Below are 18462 nucleotides of genomic sequence, written 5' to 3' on the forward strand. Positions count from 1 at the left end.
TTAGATAATAATCCATTTTTTTAGTTCCCTGATCCTGGGTGTTGTCTTTGGTGTCCCTGCAAAGCCAGCCTTGAGGGATTGGCTGGCTGCCATGGTCAGGGCTTGGTCTTTTGCCTTCTCCCAACAGCTGGGCCAGTTATCGATCCCGTTACTCTAAAAAGATGCAGACCTTAATTAAAGATACTGAACATTCCGGTTTGACAGCAGGCCACTGCTTAGATATACGGACAAGGGGAACGGAGTAAAGGGTGCCTATTTACAGCACAGAGGGCTAAGTCTGCACTGACAGCACTCCTGCTGTCTGTGGGACCAGAAGCCTGCTCATAAGGGGTGAACCTGAGGCCCTGTGACTCCATGAATCATTGTGGTTATCCACTTCTTTTCACTCTGGATTCACTCTGGAGCAAATCCAGATGAGTGCAAACTGCTGTTATATATTCCAGGAGCCTTGACACATTCTATGCTTCAGAAAGTAAATACAGGGGTGTTGGCTCATGTGTCTTATTGAGTGAGTCTACCTTGAGAGGTAAAAAATGTTCAGGCAGGAAATATTATTCTTGCAGAGGCTGTGTTTAATTCACTAAATGATTTTCTTCTGTGGGTTAAAGTCAGCTCCCACATATCTCCTCTCCTGGAGAATTTTCCCTGGTATCCCGGGGAGATTTCAAGCATGGGCCACACCATGGGATTTACTGACTTGTCTCCTGTCCTGTCTCTGGGAGTGCGATTGTGTCATGAGTGCTGTACTGGTGAGTCCAAAATTCAGGCAAATTGCAAAGGGCCCATGTTGCTGCTCTACAAGATTTTTTTTTGGCAGGCTGTTAATAAATAAAAGGACAGTGAAAATACGGGTCACAGAGTACAGCAGTATCCATTCCTGTTCTTCTCTGCTGGGCTCACTGGAGTGATGCTAATCTGGCCTCTTTCTCCTTCCTCTGCAGCCTTCCATCTCTAAACCAGTTTTGCTCACATTCAGGTTGTAGGGACGTGGGAGTTCAATTTGCTCAGTTGGCAGCTCTGAAACCTAACAACCCCTACAGAACCAGAACCGAAACCTTCTTCTCTGTTTCCTCCTACAGATTCCTGTTTTTTGCTGTGGGGAACAAACCCCTGTGCATTTTGAAATTTTTTTTTTCCTTCACGAAAAGACACCTTCTCTGCCCTGAAAGTCCTGATGATATTAAAGCAGGCAAGGAGCGCAATGCCACGAGTCCTGCTGCACACACAGACCTTGACTGTGATGTCAGCCAAGCTGATCCCTGCAGCTGTGCTTCAGAGGTTTAGCTTGTTGTTATCAGGGTCCAGCAGGCAAATGGCACCCTGAACTTGGCTGCTGCTCAGCTCCACCTCTAAAATCCTCTGTCTCACCTACCTCCAAGTTAAAACAATTCCAGATCCGTGCTAGTTAGGAGTGCAGGTGGAGGAGATGAGAAGTTTGGAAGTAGGCTAGACTATTTCTTCTTACAATGTTTAATTGCCCCCTGAGAGTGCCCTCATTGTGCTAAGTCACATTACTGTTGTTTAGCTTTCCCATGGCACCTGGCTGATCCATCTGCATCAGTGGCACTGTCCTTCCTTCCTTCCTGCCTCCCTCCTTGCTGCACCGTGCCATGGTGATTTCATTTGCTATCAGATATTCTGGATGTTGTCTCTCCCTCCCGAATTCCCTTATCCCGTGGTATTTTACTATATGGTACAGGAAGAGAGGAGACAAGGTGAAGGAAGTGGAGTGAATTTTGGCAGCCTTGTACCAGACTTTGGTAGGAAGGGGTGATGGCAGAAGCCCAGGTGGAAGGAGAACGTAGGACAAGGGGAGAGAGAGAAGAAAAAGGAGAAAGTAATTGTAACCTGCCACAAAAGTGACAGATAGCAAAATCAAGTAGGGCCAGGCTTACAGTGCAGCCAATTATTCTGCCAGTGAAGATACGAGAACAACTAATAGAATCTTTTGCCCCAGGGTTTATTTCTCCTTATTTATGTCACCATTACTGAGAGAGACACAACATTGCAGAACAATTGCTTGCTTCATTTCAGGAGCACAGAATGGTGAGTTGCTCTGAGGAGGAGGAAGAATCTTGAAGTGGGTTATGAAAAATTGTTTTTTTTCAGCTTGACTGAAGGAAAAATGTGATTGAAAGAGCCTTAAGTGGACACAATAACTAATTCAAGATAATGATGTTGAAAGAAGCACTGTTTTTCTAACTGATTTTTGTAATGAAGGAGGTGAATTCATGCCCATTCCTGGAATCTCTTACTTAGAGATTTTCTAAGTCATCTATTACTAACAATACTCTTGGTTTTGCTTGTTTTTAATGAGGCATCTCCTGGTGAATGGTTGGGTTTTGTTTTATTTCCTTCTTTGCTTTCATGGCAGAGTGGTCTAGATTTTCCATAAGAAATTTATTCTTTACTTATGCTTATTAAAGAAATTCCTCTGCAAATTTCAGGGTAATAACTGAGAGCCTCTGATTTCTATTTTGAACAGGGAGGAGTCAAGAATATTTCAGATATTCCTTAGCCTCCAGGCAGGATAAAACATCAGATTAACAATGTACTGGGGATGTTAATGGAGAAGCTGGGGAATGCAGACAAGCACTGAACTCATTTCTAACACTATTTGGACATTTATTAAGACTCATCGTGCAAAAGTGAATTCCTCTAGGATGTCGTAGCTGGTGTCGTTCTTCCTAAAGACTGGATCTGTTGACCACATGAAGCCATGGGGCAACTGGACCACCCATGACTCTGTGTCCTTTCCTAGTTTCTAGCATTCTAGCACTTTCCGACCATTTTGTTATTTACTAGAGGGTAAACTTTACCGTATTAGTGTGTAGGAAGTTCATTCTTCTTCAGACAATTTTACAACCATCTCATTACAGAAATGATACCAGCTTTAAAGTCATTTGTTCAGATTTGAAGTAATGCCCTGAAAGAGGAAGTTCTATCAGCTCTATTGCAGTGGCTGATAAACCCCTCTAAGTCAGTACAAAACTGACTGTGAGTTAGTATGGACTTGTGTAAGAAAAGTAAGAGCAATGCCGAATGACCAGAAACCAAGTTTTCTCAGATGTCTCCTGTGCTTTGGAGAGGATTCCTGTCTGCCCCCAGTTCCTGGCCAGTTTGGGGCTTTTCTTAGGAATCCAGGGTGAAACTTGATTTTTCAAATGCTGAGCCCCAGAAGCTCTCATGGACTCCTGGTGGACTTGCAGTCCAGGCAGGACACGTTGAGTGATGAGGCTCTCTTTTTCTCATGCTTTCTGAAGTCATGACATCTGGTTTTAACGCTCAAGCATTTAAGTGCTTTTCACTGAAGAGTGCAAGAGACCACCCAGAATATCCACCAGCGCAAGCGGTTAGGAAACTCATCTGGCTCTTTTGGTGTGACTCCTTTTCTCTGTTTCTGGTTTTGAGGAGAAAATCATTCAGAAGCTGGAAGCTGGAAGAATATGATCAAGTCTTACTGTGACAAACAGTTTCCAAACATTGTTAATGAAGAAGGGGCATGGCAACGAAATCAGAAGTTTCTGATCTGCGCAGATTGCTCAAGTCTTACCAACAGTAGTCAAAACACTGTAAGTGCTGCAAGAGGCAGTATGTAAATGTTCTTGCAGCTATACCATAGATCAGTAAATTTGCTGCCCAGTGTTAGTGACCTGGCTTCTGAAAACAGTTGATTCCGGAAATCATGACATCTCAAGGTGGCCAGATTGGTATGGTGGGTTAGTGCAAAGAGGGAAAGTTAATCTCCATGGTCCAAGACTTGGCAGTTGGGCTAAGGTTCACAGAATCACAGAATTAACATGGTCAAGAAAAGACCTTTGAGATCATCGTGTCCAACCTATGACCGAGCACCACCTTGCCAATAGACCATGGCAGTGAGTGCCACATCTTTTCTTAAACACATCCAGGGATGGTGACTCCACCACCTGCCTGGGCAGCCCATTCCAATCACTCTGTGAAGAACTTCCCAACGTCCAGCCTAAACCTTCCCTGGTGCAACTTGAGGTTGTGTCCTCCTGTCCTGTCTCTGGTTGCCTGGGAGAAGAGACCAACCCTTCTCTGTGCACAGAAGGGTCCCTGATAGAAGAACAGGCAGAGGAATTAATGTTGTTATGCTGAATTGCAGCTTTACCATCTGCAGTCCTCTACAGTGGGAGAAACCAAATGGCATGGATCATTGCCAGGATTTGTAAGGAGCAGTCATGTGTTGTGTTAGAGATGATCTGCACTGGTTCCTGCACTGTTCTTCCCTTTCTCCATCTCTCCTTCCTGTAAATCACTCCTGCACACATTTCACACCTACCCAACATATATGGAAATAATTAAAACTTTGGAGAGGAAGTGTTTCCTGTGATAAATTGGTACTTGAGCACTGTGGAAAATTGACAACAAATTGCCTCTGACAGGATTAGGGATTGTGTGGAATCTTGAGAGACACCTGCAGCCCCTGCAGCGCTCTTCTGGCACCCCTGCCCCTTGCAGCACTGCCTGCTTCCTCCTGTGGAGTGGAATGAAAGCAGCTTAGCAAAATGGAATAAATGTTGTGTGAGGCTGGAAGGGCTTGCTGAGCACCAGCCAGTGTCAGAGCAGGGTCATTGCTGGCTGTGCCAGTGCAGGTTGAGGTGCTGGCCAGTGCTGTTGGACAGGAATGTTGCTTTTGCAGACCAAGTTAAAAAATGCCATGGAATTATGCTTACTACACCTACAGCAGTGACAGACCTTCCTTTTTTTTTTTTTTTTAATTACTTCCTAAGCCAGAGTATTAGGAACCTGAAGGAAACTACATGAAGACAAATAATACTATGTGTGGGGAGAGCAGCTAATTTCGTCACAGTACCAGCCTCCAGGTCTGGCTTTATGCACTTGTGTCCAGCCTTCTCTAACCAGCAGCGCTGGATTTGGATTTTTAACAGTTTCCCCCCTCTTCTCTCCTCAGCACTGAGCTCTTCCAGAACAGAATATCACTGTTTGTGTTGGAATAATCTCCTTTATGAAGTGATACAGAATGTAGCAAAATTTATTGGACTACAACATAGAGGGGGTTATTCCCCTGGTAGATTTGAGTTCATATAACCAAGAAAGAGCTGGTAGGCAGTGGCACTATTTGCAGCTTAATAGCAGCCACCTGAACCCTGGAATCACTAGCCACATGAGGCTGGCAGGGCAATAAAGGCTCGCTGCCCATCCCTGTAACAGCTGTGATAAGCCAGGGTGTTTTAGGCCAGCAGAGCTGGAAAACCCTGGGTTGTTCATCTGTTCATCCTTGACTATTTGCAGCATCTCAGTACTGTAGCTTGTGACCAAGAGCTGTCAGCAGTCTGATCTGACTGAAACTTACCAAGTAAGATTTTATTTATTTTTTTTTTTTTTTAAATGTTATGGGCTTGTTATGATCCTGATATTTGCAAACCTGCTGGTGCATCCATGCTCTTTTATCCCAGCATGAAAAAAACCCCAGTGAAAGGCCTCTGTCTTCTTCAGAGGTTATCTCAACTCCAACTCCGCTCATTTTGGCTGGGTTTTACCTCTGCAGCTGGAGAGGTCTTTGAGTGCTGGCCTGGCTATGGGAGGGCAGTTAGTGGTGTTGGGAGGGGTCAATTCCTGCAGTCCATTTGGGCCTGGAGAGCGAAGCTGGGACTGGCATTGTGACGTGGAAACAGTTACTGTGTGTGGTGGCTTTGTGATACAATGCCCGATTACCAACCATTTTCTCCGTTATGGTTTCTAAAGGCTAAAAACTTTAAAGGCTCAAAGTTTGTTGCTATTATGTTTAACTGGCTACATGGCTAATGTCTTAGAAAACTCGGGGGCCTAATTACATCTGCAGAGGCTTCACCAGCTGAGCTTCTACCTTAGATGTTTAGTGTAAACTGCTGGGGCAGCAGTGCAGCCGAATCTGGAGCTTTGTTTTCTTTCAACAGTGCCAAACTAATGCATTTGAGTGTGTTACGTGTGAACTGTGGTCATTTACTTCTGCTGGACAGATTTTGCTTTGCTTTCCTTGCTCTGTAGTGCTTCTGTCTTGTTTAATTAGCAAACCAAAGTCACCTTGGGTGCAGTGTAAGCAGCCCAATCTATGTAGGATTTGGGTTGACAAATCTGCCAGGTTTTCCTGGGATTAGTAACTGCTTGCTTTTAAAGTTTGTTAGAGAGGTGCTACTAATAACTTAAAGAAGTTTTCTGTACCAACTAATGGCTTTTGCTGCCACCTGTGAGAGCTGGAGGGGCCCTGATGGTGGGGGAGGCTGCTCTGAAGGTCCCAAGTTTGTGGTTCCTTCATGATCCAACTATTATTTAAATAATAATAAATATTAATTTATTAATCCCAAAGACATCTCCTGAAAGCTACCAGTGCAATGGACTAAATATGGTGTTTGGGCCTTATGTCTTTGTTCTCTGGTATCTGTCCTGGGCCTGGATGCCAAATGTAGTTTGTCCTTGACTGGGATTGTATCCTGTCACAGGTTGATTTTTCTGGGGTCTGATGAAGGTTGATCTTGTTCTGCATTTGGTTCAATGAAGGCTGAGTATTCCTTTGTGGTGGTTTTTTTTTTTTTTTTTTTTTTTTTTTTTAATGGAAGCTGCTGGGGCGTAGTATTTCTGGGAACCTTTCACTTGTTTATAAATAATTGATGGCTTCAAGACTGACTGCTGGCCACACAAAATGGGTTCAAAACTGATTCAGTGAACATATGGAAGAGCTGAAAATATGGAAAGTAAGAAAAACTGAAAATTATATTGAGGTGCTGTAGGGTACCAGTGGGAGGAGATATCCAGGGGTCATCTGTACTTCTGCATTGCAGAAATACATTGGCCTCTGCAGTGAGGAGCTGGATCTGCTGGTGTTGGCCTCTGTGATGAGCGTGTGGCAAGGAGGAAGACTCTGCAGATAAATCTCCTTTAAGTTAATTTTTATTATGGTGTTTTGCAGCTCTTGTCAGGTCCTGGATCCCGTTAGTACTCACTGAGCAGTGGGCATAGACATGCAATGGATCTGTGTCCGGTTTAACCAAAAACCATGAAATAAACTTGTGATGTTTCCAGAGAGAGTCACAAACCCAGGGCTGGGCTTGGAGAAGATGCCTTCTTGTGGTGAGATCCAGGAACCCAGCCCTGACAAAGGAGTCAGAGGTGGAGGGGAGTTCTGAGGACAACGATGGATGGTGACGGGGGAAAGCAGTGAGGAGAAGGTAGAATAGGGGCCAGTATGTGGAAGCTGAATTCAGCAGAGTGGACATCGGGCACAAAGCGATAAGAAAGCAGTAGGCTACTGGGATCAGCTGCCATGGAAATTGTGGACATTTTATCTTGTTCTCAAATCATGAGTACCTGCCTAGCTGCAGGATGAATTCTAGCTTAATCTGTCTTTGGAGATCAAGATCAGTGTTATCTGTCAGTGAAGTCTGAGAATTTGTTGTAGGCTTGAGATAAATGCCATGAGCTGATAGGACAGCTGGATTATGATATGACAGGCAATTATTCCATAATAACGTGTCTCCTGTGTTCTGCCGTTTGCATGGGATGGCTGCAGTTACTCCAGAGTCTGGTTCATGGTAGCAGCATGTTCATGGGCCACGGAGTGGGATGTCTTCCACAGCAAAAAAACACTGCCATGTTTTGAAATCTGACCATTTTTGCAGGATAATACCTTTTGTACTGACAGCAAATGAAGCTTTAACTAGTCAATAGAGTCTGCCAGAAATCTGTATTTATGAATTACAAGATTGTAGCCTTAAGTTCAAATTTTCCAATAGAACAATGAAGATTTTTGAGAGTGTTTTGCATCTGAAATTCCTTATGTCTGGAGGAGGAAGATGTAGACCAGAAAAGCACAAGCACTCAGGTCAATTCATCATGTAGTTCTCGCTTCTCTTCCCAAAAGAAAAATGGGCAAATTGAAAACATGTTAACGTTTGCAAAGGATTTCTGGTTTTGTTTTTCTTGCTTTGAAAATACATGTTCACTGCAATTTAAAAGAATTGACTTGTCTCCAGTAAAACTTTCCTTTTGGTGTTCTGTAAACTTTTCATTTCATCTGGAGATTAGGATTTCTGTTTTAATAGCTTTATCTGAGAAAAAGATTAAACTATTGTTTGGGGGGAGTGTATCTGGATCTTAAGAATGGAGAAATCAGATTTTTGAACTGCTTTATGTCCAGTTGACATTCTAATTGCTGGCAATTTCTTAGGGCTTTTTTTTTTTTTTTTTTTTTTTTTCCCCAAAAAAAAAACTATTACAGGGGAAAGGACCTGATAAGAAGGCTATTTGTCTTGGCATAGGCTACTTTTGATTTTGAAGTGCTGAAAAGTTACTTTGTAAGGCTTTGTTGCATTTTCACAAAACTGAGATGAAATATGGTCCAAGTACTGGTATGTTGTGCTCTCAGATGGATTTACTTTAATTGTAACATCTTTTTTTCCCCCTAGTTTAATCAGAAAATAGATGATAAATAACACCTTGGAGTAGATCAAAGTCTGTCACACTACACAGTCTGGAAAAAAACATAAAGAAGGCAATTAAGGTCTGTTAGTCCTGGCTTTTTAAGAGTAGTTTGGCAGGAAAGCTTATTTACATAGAGAATGAGGTTTGTGGTGTTGGATTCAAATGGCTTTTGTGCCACTTGTGATGATTCTGTCTCAGCAGGCTGCTCTTAGAAGCCTGGTTTGATTATGTCCCTTGGTCATGGCAGCAGCAGAGTTGATCAAGTCCATGGGAAACCCTGGGTGCATTTGAACAGGGAGCATCCCATGGCCTTTGGGAATGCCGGCTGCCTTTCAGCCAGGACTGAGAAAAGGCAGGGCTTGTAGGTGAGCTGTAGCCCTGGAGAAAAGGGTCTGTGTGCATCAAGCTCTGGCTTCAGATGAAATATACTCCTGTTGTTGTTAAAGCTCCCTTGCTCAGTGTGGGCTTCTTCAGCAGGGAAACTATCCACCGTAAATTTTCTGCAGTCCTGATCTCAGATGGTGGCAGGTGGCAAAATAAAAGATGGTGCCAGTGGAGACCATGGTTAGAAACAGCCGTGCTGGCAAGCCGCAGAGGGGAGTTTGCCCTTAGTCAAGAAGAATCAAATTAGGTTATAAAATATTGAGGCAAATAAACTGAGTGTACAGAGTCTTTCCCCAAAATGATCTATCCTGGGCTGTACAGTGTTGTCACCCCCTGGACCTTGCTCCCATCTGCCTGCTGGGGAGCTGCCCTCTATGGGGACCTGGCATCAGGGCTATTGAGTGGCTAAGCTGGGAGTCTGTCCATCACTCCTCCATGAGCGGCCCAGAGATCCCTGGCCTCAGGCTGTGCTTCCTGGTATGGTGAAGAACAGCTGTAAGCACAGCCCGACCTTAAATCAAAATGAGAGGCTTCACAGTTTAAAATACGGGCAAAGGGCTGGGTGATGGATCCATCCTTTGATACCAGGTTCGTGCCAGGGCTCTCTGTCCTTTGTGTTTCAGTCGGTGCCTCGATGTGTTGTGTAACGAGGCACTAATTCACTGCTGGAAATTGCAAGCCGGCTGGTAGCTCTGCCGGGTGGAAAAACGTGTCATTAAAAGAAGGGTGGCAGCAGCCGGTGACAAACCACAGCAGGCAGAGTATTTAGCAACCTGGGCTCCCTGCTGAGCAAAGGGGTTAAGAGGCGGGAGAGATCATTCATAAAAGAGCAAGGAGGTCTTGCTTGCTGGTAAGTCATTTCTGTCACATTGTTTCACACGGCATGCTAGAGAGCATAGCCAAACCGCAGTGGAAACAATAGATGAGCGTGGGGCGGCTGTGCAGACCAGGTTATTATTCTCTCCTCCTCTCCCCACTTAGCTGTGTCTCTGAGGAATGTGCACATCTACTAAAACAATGCAATTGATAACTTCATTTTTAGTAAGCTGCACTGAGTGCCAGTGATATACATGGAGTCAGTGTATATCACCATTTATTTGAGCAGGGTTCAGAGGTTTTTTCACATTAAGGCCATAGTCATCAACTGTATTTGAGATCGCATCGTAAAGCTGAAAGAAAACTTCTTCACTGCTGTGCCTGTGTTTCCACTTGCCTGACAGGTTTATCTCTTAAGTCACAGTCTTTGCCTCCTATTCTGAAAACTATCCATTTGTGGTGGCACCCATCCGTGTCCTGTGCTTTCGGTAAAATGGGTGCCCCTGGTATCCAGTACACTTGAGGGTGCCAAAAAACACCGGGCTGACTGAAGCAGCTTTGTCAGTGGCTGTGGCATTTTGAGGCTCCAACCCATGTTTGTCATGGCTAGAGTTCAGCTCTGGAATGCTCTGTGCAATGAGAGGGTGAAGGCAGAAGTGTCCCTTTGAGGATGTGCATTATGACTTTTGTCTCAAACCATCTGGTGAATGGTGCTCTGGGGATGAGTCAGAGTGAGTTCCCCTTGTGAGTTCCCTGTGTGGGTCCCTCTGTGGTGTGAGGTGAATGAAGCAGAATATTATGGGGCAAAAAGCCCCTGCAACACCCACCAAAAGGCTCTTGAAAATACTTCAAAGAGCAAGCTAGGAAGTGGCAAGTTGCTTAGCAAAAAGTTGAAAGTGCAGTAGGATGCTTCTGTTCAGGTAAGTAAAAAGTTGCAGTTGTAAAGGAAGAAGCTTGTGTTGAGCACAGTTCTACCCTTGCACATGTGCTGGTTGGCTAAAATCCCTCCACAGCACTCATGGAAAACTTTGGAGAGGCAGCAGCCAGCCCTGATAGTAGTATCCTTCCACAGTATGAATGTATTTGTGGTGGAGGCTTCTTTTGTGTTATCCTGTTTCTCAGTTTTCATGCCATCTTTTATTCTGCTTCCAGTCCTTTGTGCTTTTTTTTTTTTTTTTTTTTTCCTCTGCTTACATTCCCTTTGGTCCTCCTCTGAGTTCACCTCCCTTGAAGTGGAGATTTGCCCTTGGATATTGCTTGACCTGTTTTGCCAAGGTGTTTATCTTCCGCAATGCAGATACCAAACTCCAGTTTAATGTTTCCCCAGGCAGTTTGTTGGCTGAGGCAATGCGTGGGGAGGTTCCTCGGGTAAGTGTGTTTGCCTTCCCTGACCCCTCCAGAAATTTGGAGAGAAAGTTGAGGGGTGCAGCAAATCGGACCAGGAGGTAGGTGGAGAGGGGAGAAACAAGCAGCTTTGCACTAGCAACAGGCAATGTGAGTGCCTGCTGCCTCGTGAGGCTTGACGTGAATTCAAATGGGTATCTATTACCGGTGAACAGAAAGCCAAAAAATACTTAAAAAAAAAAAAAAAAAAAAAAGCGGGGAGGGATTTTTTTGCTCTTGGGTTGTGAAATTCCAAGATGACTTAGAAGAAATTGAAACACTTGCATCCAGTGGTGACTTTGAACTGGAAGGGGAGCTTCATATTTCATGGGGTGTGGTTGTGAAAGCATCTTGTAGCCAAGCAGTTAACTCTTACAGGAGCTTTTAGCTTTATGCCAAAGACAGAGCCCCCTGCTCCCTAATGTTGCTTCTCTTCATGGAGAAAGGTTACAGGGAAATGATAGTAAATGGTGTGGCGTGTCTGCAAATCACTGGTTTGAGGGGCAGTTGTTCCCATTCCAGCCGCTATTCCATCACCCAGCCCTTCACATTGCATAATTCCTGTTTCATTTACTGCCGCTTATGATAGGGGAGCTCAGCCCAGCAGTCAAGGATGGTGCCAAGAGTACCTAATCAAATCTGGTCATGCAGATCCCTGTCCGCGGGCTGGGCAGAGCGCAGAGCGTTCCAGGGCTGCAGCAAAACTGGACTTGCTGTCCTCTTCCTGGCTTCAATAGGAGCTGGAAGAAATGGATGCCCAGGTGCATTGCCTCTGCTGGTACACCACCCCACTCCCCCTGCCCCCTTCTAACAGGATAGTGGTGGCCCAAGTACAGCATCTCTGCTGTAGGACTGTTTCTGCCAATTATTCTCCCCACAATAGTGTGTGCTGTCAGTGAGAGGCTGCTCAGACCTGATGTCTGGGCAGCCTGCAGCAGGTGAGACCCCTTGGAGAATTCTAGTGACCAAAGAAAGAAAGAAAAGGGATTTGCTTTTGGGGTTTTGCTTGGCTTTGTGTCTTCCCAGTGCACAAGATGCCAGTGGAAGCTAAAGCTTGGGTGACCTGTATCTCATTGCTCAAACTCCTGGAGAAGGAGCTGAGCCACTGCCGTGCCTTGAGTGTCTGAATTATATTAATTTATTGGCCTCCTATGCTGTTGGAGTGAATACATCTTTTAGCTGGTCATTCTCCACTTCTTTTTGGAGTGGGTTGGGAAGAGTGTTGGTCTGTGTGTGTCTGAGCCACTGAAGTGCAGCAGTGACAAGCTAAAGAGAGCAGAAGCCTACACAAAGTCCTGATCTCTCACTTCACTCCTTGCTCACCAGGAGGAAACCTGGACCTTTTGGGCCCTGTGGCATTTGTGAGTTCTCCTCAAGTCATGGCTCTAGACTGCAGTCTTGCAGGTTGGCTTCTCCAAACTTGACCTTGTTTCAGTCTCCTAGAAGGGAGCTGCTCCGTAGGAAGTGCTGGGAGCTGCGAGGAGCGTGTGCGGCAGGCGGGAGATGGAAAGGGATGTGCCCGGCTCTAGGCTGTGCTTGTGACGCACGCTTTGCCTAGCCACAGCTGCTTTGTTCTCAAGGACACTGCTGCGAGTTTAACCCGGTCTGTTCACAGCTTCTTCTGCTCGTGTGTCCTTCTGAATGCTGCTGGCTGTGCTCTGCTCCAGCCTCAGCTGCTTTGCACCCTCCTGCCTCTCTCCAGATGCTGGCAAGAGAATGTGGTGCTGAGAAGGGCACCAGGGGTAGAGTTAGGAGCTGCAGAGTTGTGTGTGACAAGACTGTGCGTGTTGGCTGTCCTAAGTATTTTCCTGAGGCAGGTGCCAAACAGAGGATAAATCCTTGTCAGCTGGTGCCACTCCCTGGGAATATCAGAGCTTTGGTCTGTCTTGGCAAGCTGGGTGAATGGCAGTGAATTGGAAAGTGGCATCTCTATTGCAAAAGTATGATACCCCAGCAGGGAATCTCATAGGCAGCTGCCCCTTCTGCTCCAGACTACTTCGTGGCTGCAGAAATACTGCCCTCTCCTACCACCCATCATCATATTCCTAGATCTTGTCAAGCCTCTGAAATGAGGGCTTCTTGAGCAAATTTCTTTTTTTTTTTTTTTTTTTTTTTTTTTTTCCTTTCACACTCTTTCAGCAGTGCAGCTCTACAGCACTGCAAACACTCATTGAAAGCACCTGGGAGTGACAAACTGCTGCTGTGTGAGTCTGGCTGGGACGAGAAGGATGCCCTTCAGGGAGGAGAAGCAATGAGGCAGGCCAAGAAGGAATGAAGCCCTTCAGAGATGAGAGTTTTGAAAGAAAAGTCTGAGGTGGGAGAGTTTGTCAGAGACTGGAAGTAGAACCAAAGCTACCTTTCCCATAGGGATCCTCTTATCTTCAAAATTATTCTGGCTTGCACTGTTTTGTTTTACATGAATGGAGGATGCTTTGACTTCACAGATTTTTACTTCTGTAGAAGTTGCAGAACCTCTGTAACCTTGGGTTGTGTGCTTACAACTGAACTCACAGCAGTGTTTTTGCTTGAGTTTGAGGATCATGGCTCCAGGGTGCCGGACACTGCAGGATAAGCACCATCAGCAAAATGCTTCAGGAAAACCAGCTGCCTTAGCTGGCAGCTGCTGGGTGAGCTACCTACGGGCTACATGTGAAGGAGAAGCAGGTGAGCCATCAGGCTCATTTTGTAGCACAGCTTACACCAGATGTTGGAGCTGTGATGTGCAATATGGTATCTCACCTCCAACACAAACCACACCTGGTGCCTGGAGCAAGGTGGAGAAGGTGTAGTTGCCAGACTTGCTATTCACAGAAGGTATGGTAATCCCATATGTGGTGATGCTCAAAAATACTTCTACACAGAAAAAATGCTTTTTGACCTTGTGCCTGCAGGTGCAGTTTTAGTTTAAAGGCATATTTTAGTCTAAGGATATGTACTTTTAGGGAAAAAACTTGGCATGCATTTTAAAGGCATAAACATAAGAGCTCTCAGACAAAGTACATGATCCTGTGCTGTCTGCCTCAGCATTTGTATCTCCTTCATCTGTTTCATGCTGCCAAATTCATTTGTTGTCTTTTGCTGTCAGTGGAGATAAACCAGTGCTAATTTGGTCCACAATATTGTTTTTGTTCAGTCCTGTGCTATGGAGCCAAATGCTGTGCTGAGATAAATCAGCACCCACCTTGGTTGTTGGCCTGGAAAGCAATGGAATAAACCAGCTACTGCCATATTGGGAATTATGGTTGTCCTGCACGCATGCCTTGGTTGGCCTGGGGAAGTGGAAAGGGAGGGAGGAGATTAGCAGCTGCTGGACTTGTTGGTCATTCTGCTGGCAAGAGCATTGTATGGTCTTGTGTAGGTATTTCTTGCAGCCCAGTGTGAGAACCTGAAGGCCCTTTTCTGGTTTAAAAGTGAGGTTTGGGATTACACAGAACTGAAGAAGCAGCACAGTAAAGTGTGACCTTGTGACACCTCGGGCTCCTGCACTGCCTCAAAGATAACCAAGGTGTTTTTAGAGAGAACCCAAGCAAAAATTAAAAACAAACCAAAAACAACAACAAAACAAAACCCCAAACCAAAAAAAAAAACCCCCCCAAAAAACCAACCCAAATCAACAAAAACAAACCATGCTCCTGTGCACAGACACAACAAAGGCATATGCAAGGCATAGGTTTGCTCAAATGCCAAATCCAATTGGAAATAGTAACCTTTTACTATGAAATTTCTTTGCTATGGAAAAAGATTGCAGTCCAATTTTTTTTTTTTTTTCAGCTGAGCGTGTATTGTGAAGGAAGACTCCTAAGAGATGAGGAATAATTTCTACCCCACTGGTTAGGTGGAGAGGCTGGAGCATGGAGGAGAGGGAGCTGGCTTCCTCCATGGTCACACAGCAGCCACAGCTGCAGTTGGAAAGCAGACCCAGACATCTTGATTCTGTTTTCTTGCCCTTTCTGCTTCAATACTTTGTCACTTCCTGATAAGTACCATATAGTCCTGCCATTTCAACAGAGCTAATCTTTTAGAAGCTACAATTAAAAAGTAGCTGGTGAAGGCATTAAAGGTGCCAGGTGGAGTTTCCCATGTTCTCCTTTCAGATGCAGTTCATAGAACAGGGATGAGTTTCCTCTGGTACAGAAATATGTGTATAGTAACCATATGCTTACCCTACTGTCATCCCAGGGATGGGGACAAAAATATGAATGGGTGGCATTTTTTTGTTACCAGGTATGTATAAAAAGAAAAATAACTAAGCAAAAAAAAGGGGGAAAAAACCACAGCACAACCACCCAAGGGCAAGAAATAACCCAAACAAACTGAGGGTAGTGGAAAGCAGTGTCCGGTTAGACAGATCACTTTGTTTCTCAGTGGATTTTGTTCAGGAGTTGAATTAGCTGCAATTACAACTTTTAAGAAAAGACAAAATAAAAAAAAAGAAAAAGGAAAGGAGATAAATGTCTCATAGGTATGGATATAAATGAATGCAAATGCTGAACTTGAAGATGAGTGTTGGAGGTAGGGGGCATTGGTGACAGCAGTGATATTTTAGGTCAGGAGTCACGGAATCTGGGGCATTCCCTGAAGTTGTTGTTGTTGCTTTTGGTTTTGTTTTCTGGATTATTCACCAAACTGAAAAATGTCTTATTTTGCATGACTGTGACAGTTTCAGTTTGGAGGTGATTTGTACAAGTGTTTGTCAAAAAAAAAGCCGTGACATTCTTGACTTATGCTAGGGCTTCACCTGACCTCCAACATGGAAGGTAATGGATGTTTCTTCCTGTAGTTTTTTGGAGAAGAATCTTCCACCAGCTGCCTCTGATATCTGAAATCTCTGATGTAAGAACATGACTTTTCCAGGCTCTTAGTTAAGTGTTCAGGTTGGGCAAGTATTGATGTTGATGAGCAGCTAACTTTAGTTTGTGTGTGTATACATATATATGTGTATATAAATACAAAATTCAGATAGGCATATTATATTGAAATATAATTATTACAAATTTATAGGTTATTTCATTAATGCAGTAATAAAGTCTTTATTTTTAAAACATGAAAATTCCCTTCCCAGGCATGGGAAGCTACTGTTTGTGCCTTTGGTTCATTTTGAATATATTTCAGAGAGCTTCAGGAGTTACTGAGGTGGTTACTCCTCAGATCAATAAATAGATAAATGGGTCTTGCCCTCTTTGCTCTTGAACTTTTGAAATTTATTTGCAAAATTCCACTTTCTAATCTGGCCCCTTGATCCAAGCTCATCACTCTGTTTCATACTGGCTTCTGATTCCTTGAATGATCAAGGAGGCTTCCTCTCTTTGTTCCCCTGCTAAGGATACAAACTGTTCAACAAAGCTACAATTAATTTTTTCAGTCACCATGTCTTTTTCTTTACCGAGGCTTCAGGTGAAACGGGTATTCAGACATGAAGAAGGAGATGTTTTGTGGTTTTACCCTTTTGGTTTGGTAGCAGTTGGGTAGGGGAAAAAAAAGTACCTGAAAGGGGAAAATTCAACAGTGACATAATGTTAGCAAGTCTTTTAATTAGATGATGTGTTTTCTGGGCTTTTTAAATATCAGAAATATGAACTTCTGGAGGCTTTTATTTAAGAGGATGATTCTGAGGAAGCGATTCCTCCTCAGTGTAGCTTTTTAAATTTGCCTGTCTGAGCCCTTTAATAACATTACTGCATCCTAATTGGAAGTCACTTGAAGGGAGACTAGGTTTTGATTGTGATTGATTTAATAGATCCTCATTGTAGCTGGTCTCGAGAAGCCTATCTTGCCTTGGTGTGAAGCTATTAATATGCTCTGCTGAATATTGCTGGGCCCTGGAGGGAGTTGAGGTACAGTCCTCGTGATTTAATTTTGCTCTGTTGTGTCTTGTGGTGGTTTATTCTGAAGTTGGGTGATATCCTGGAGGAGAGGGCAAACGTTTGATCTGTGGGAAATCCCTGTGGGGCCAAGAACCACAATGCCAGCAGTCACTGCTTCATGACTTGGGATCTGGGGGGCCTCAGAGCTGCAGCCTCCCGTGGTAATATCTATCACTAGGGCTGGATTTGCTTATGTCTTGGTTTTGAAAGACAGTTGTCTGCCAGGGAAAGCTAGAGCTTCCCTTGGAATGGAGAATGTAAACCCCCTTCTCTCCAAATTATTATAATTTTGCAATTAGGGGCTTTCTGGCAAAGATATGGGAATAGGAGTAAGTTCTTTACTAGGAATATTTAAAAAAAAAAAAAAAATACAAGCAAGGAAGCAAACAAAGATCCTGGGAAAAAAACCTGACAGGGTCAGGGATATGACCAGGCACCCTGTTGGTCAGGGTGTTGGAAGCAGTCCAAATAAGTCCTCCTGGAGTAACCGATGTGGTTCTGTGGAGTAGAGATGGTCCTGTAGAAAGTCCAGTGGAGGTGAGATGGGTCCAGTCTTCCTCCAGGAATCCAGTGGAAAAACAGGATCCCTTGTGTCCTTCAGTCCCAGTTTTTATCTAGCTAGGAGCAGTTGGCTCCCCCCAGACTGTGTGGAGCATCTCACAATGGGATGATGGAATGTGTCATGTCATTGGTGGGCCCTAATGGCCCATTATCAGAAAATGTCCCCCTGGAGGATGGAGGGGTGGTGAAAGAGATAAGAAACACTGACCCACTGCCCCATGGTTTAATGGCTGGGCCATTATCAGAAGGCATCTGTCCTCCTCCCCCCCGGAGTTACAAGAGATAAGGAAAAAACATCTCCCAAAAAACAGTTTTCAACAGATGAAACAGAATACACATTTTTTGGTTACATAACTCAAGACAGCTTATCTGAGTTGAACCTAATGGCTATCATACGGACGTGTAATGCAGCTAGGACACTCTGAAGATACCTTTTGAGACATGCTTAGCAGGCATTTCCCTTCCTCCAGGCCTTTTTGGACTTCTTAGTACATCTCTAGATTTCCCTTGGATGCTTTCCAACCAGCAGCAATGCAGTTGGCTTTACAGCAATGTAGAAAGGGTCAGAATTTGGCCTATTTGCTATGTATAGAAAGAAAGCAGGAGTTATTCAGCTTCCTTTTCTTCACACATCCTACTAGAGCACAGAACATTCCTGCTCGCTGGCTCAGTTAAGTTGCAGCCTAATGCTGAACTGCATTAATTTTAGTTTATAGTAGGAATCTGAGGACTGGTCAGAGCCACTGTGAAATCTCTGACATGCTCACCTTTTGAAATTTAAGACTAAGACATCTTTTCAGAAACCCCATTACTGATTCAACAGCAACAAATATTAAAATGCTAATCAGTTTCTTTTAATTATGTCTGTAGCAGCCTGGGACAGCTACTGATTTAGTTTTGAGAATGCTGACGCTTTGGCAGGCTAGAAAGAAGCCTGGGGCTGGCAGGATGCCTGACCTGCAGAAGCACCAAGGTGAGGGCAGGTTTGCTGGGATAAACTGGCCCTTGTCCA

The 18462-nt window shown here is 44.3% G+C and overlaps 1 long non-coding RNA gene across 1 annotated transcript; it reads left to right on the forward strand.

Moving 5' to 3' along the window:
* The first annotated feature begins 5204 nt into the window (after positions 1 to 5204).
* LOC120750593 (uncharacterized) lies at positions 5205 to 16013 on the forward strand. Its single transcript, XR_005700061.1, has 3 exons — positions 5205 to 5341; positions 13165 to 13839; positions 14797 to 16013. It is a non-coding gene; the product is annotated as an uncharacterized LOC120750593 (long non-coding RNA).
* Positions 16014 to 18462: the final 2449 nt, after the last annotated feature.

The sequence above is a fragment of the Hirundo rustica genome, chromosome 3 (genome assembly GCF_015227805.2).
Source record: "Hirundo rustica isolate bHirRus1 chromosome 3, bHirRus1.pri.v3, whole genome shotgun sequence".
NCBI lineage: Eukaryota > Metazoa > Chordata > Aves > Passeriformes > Hirundinidae > Hirundo > Hirundo rustica.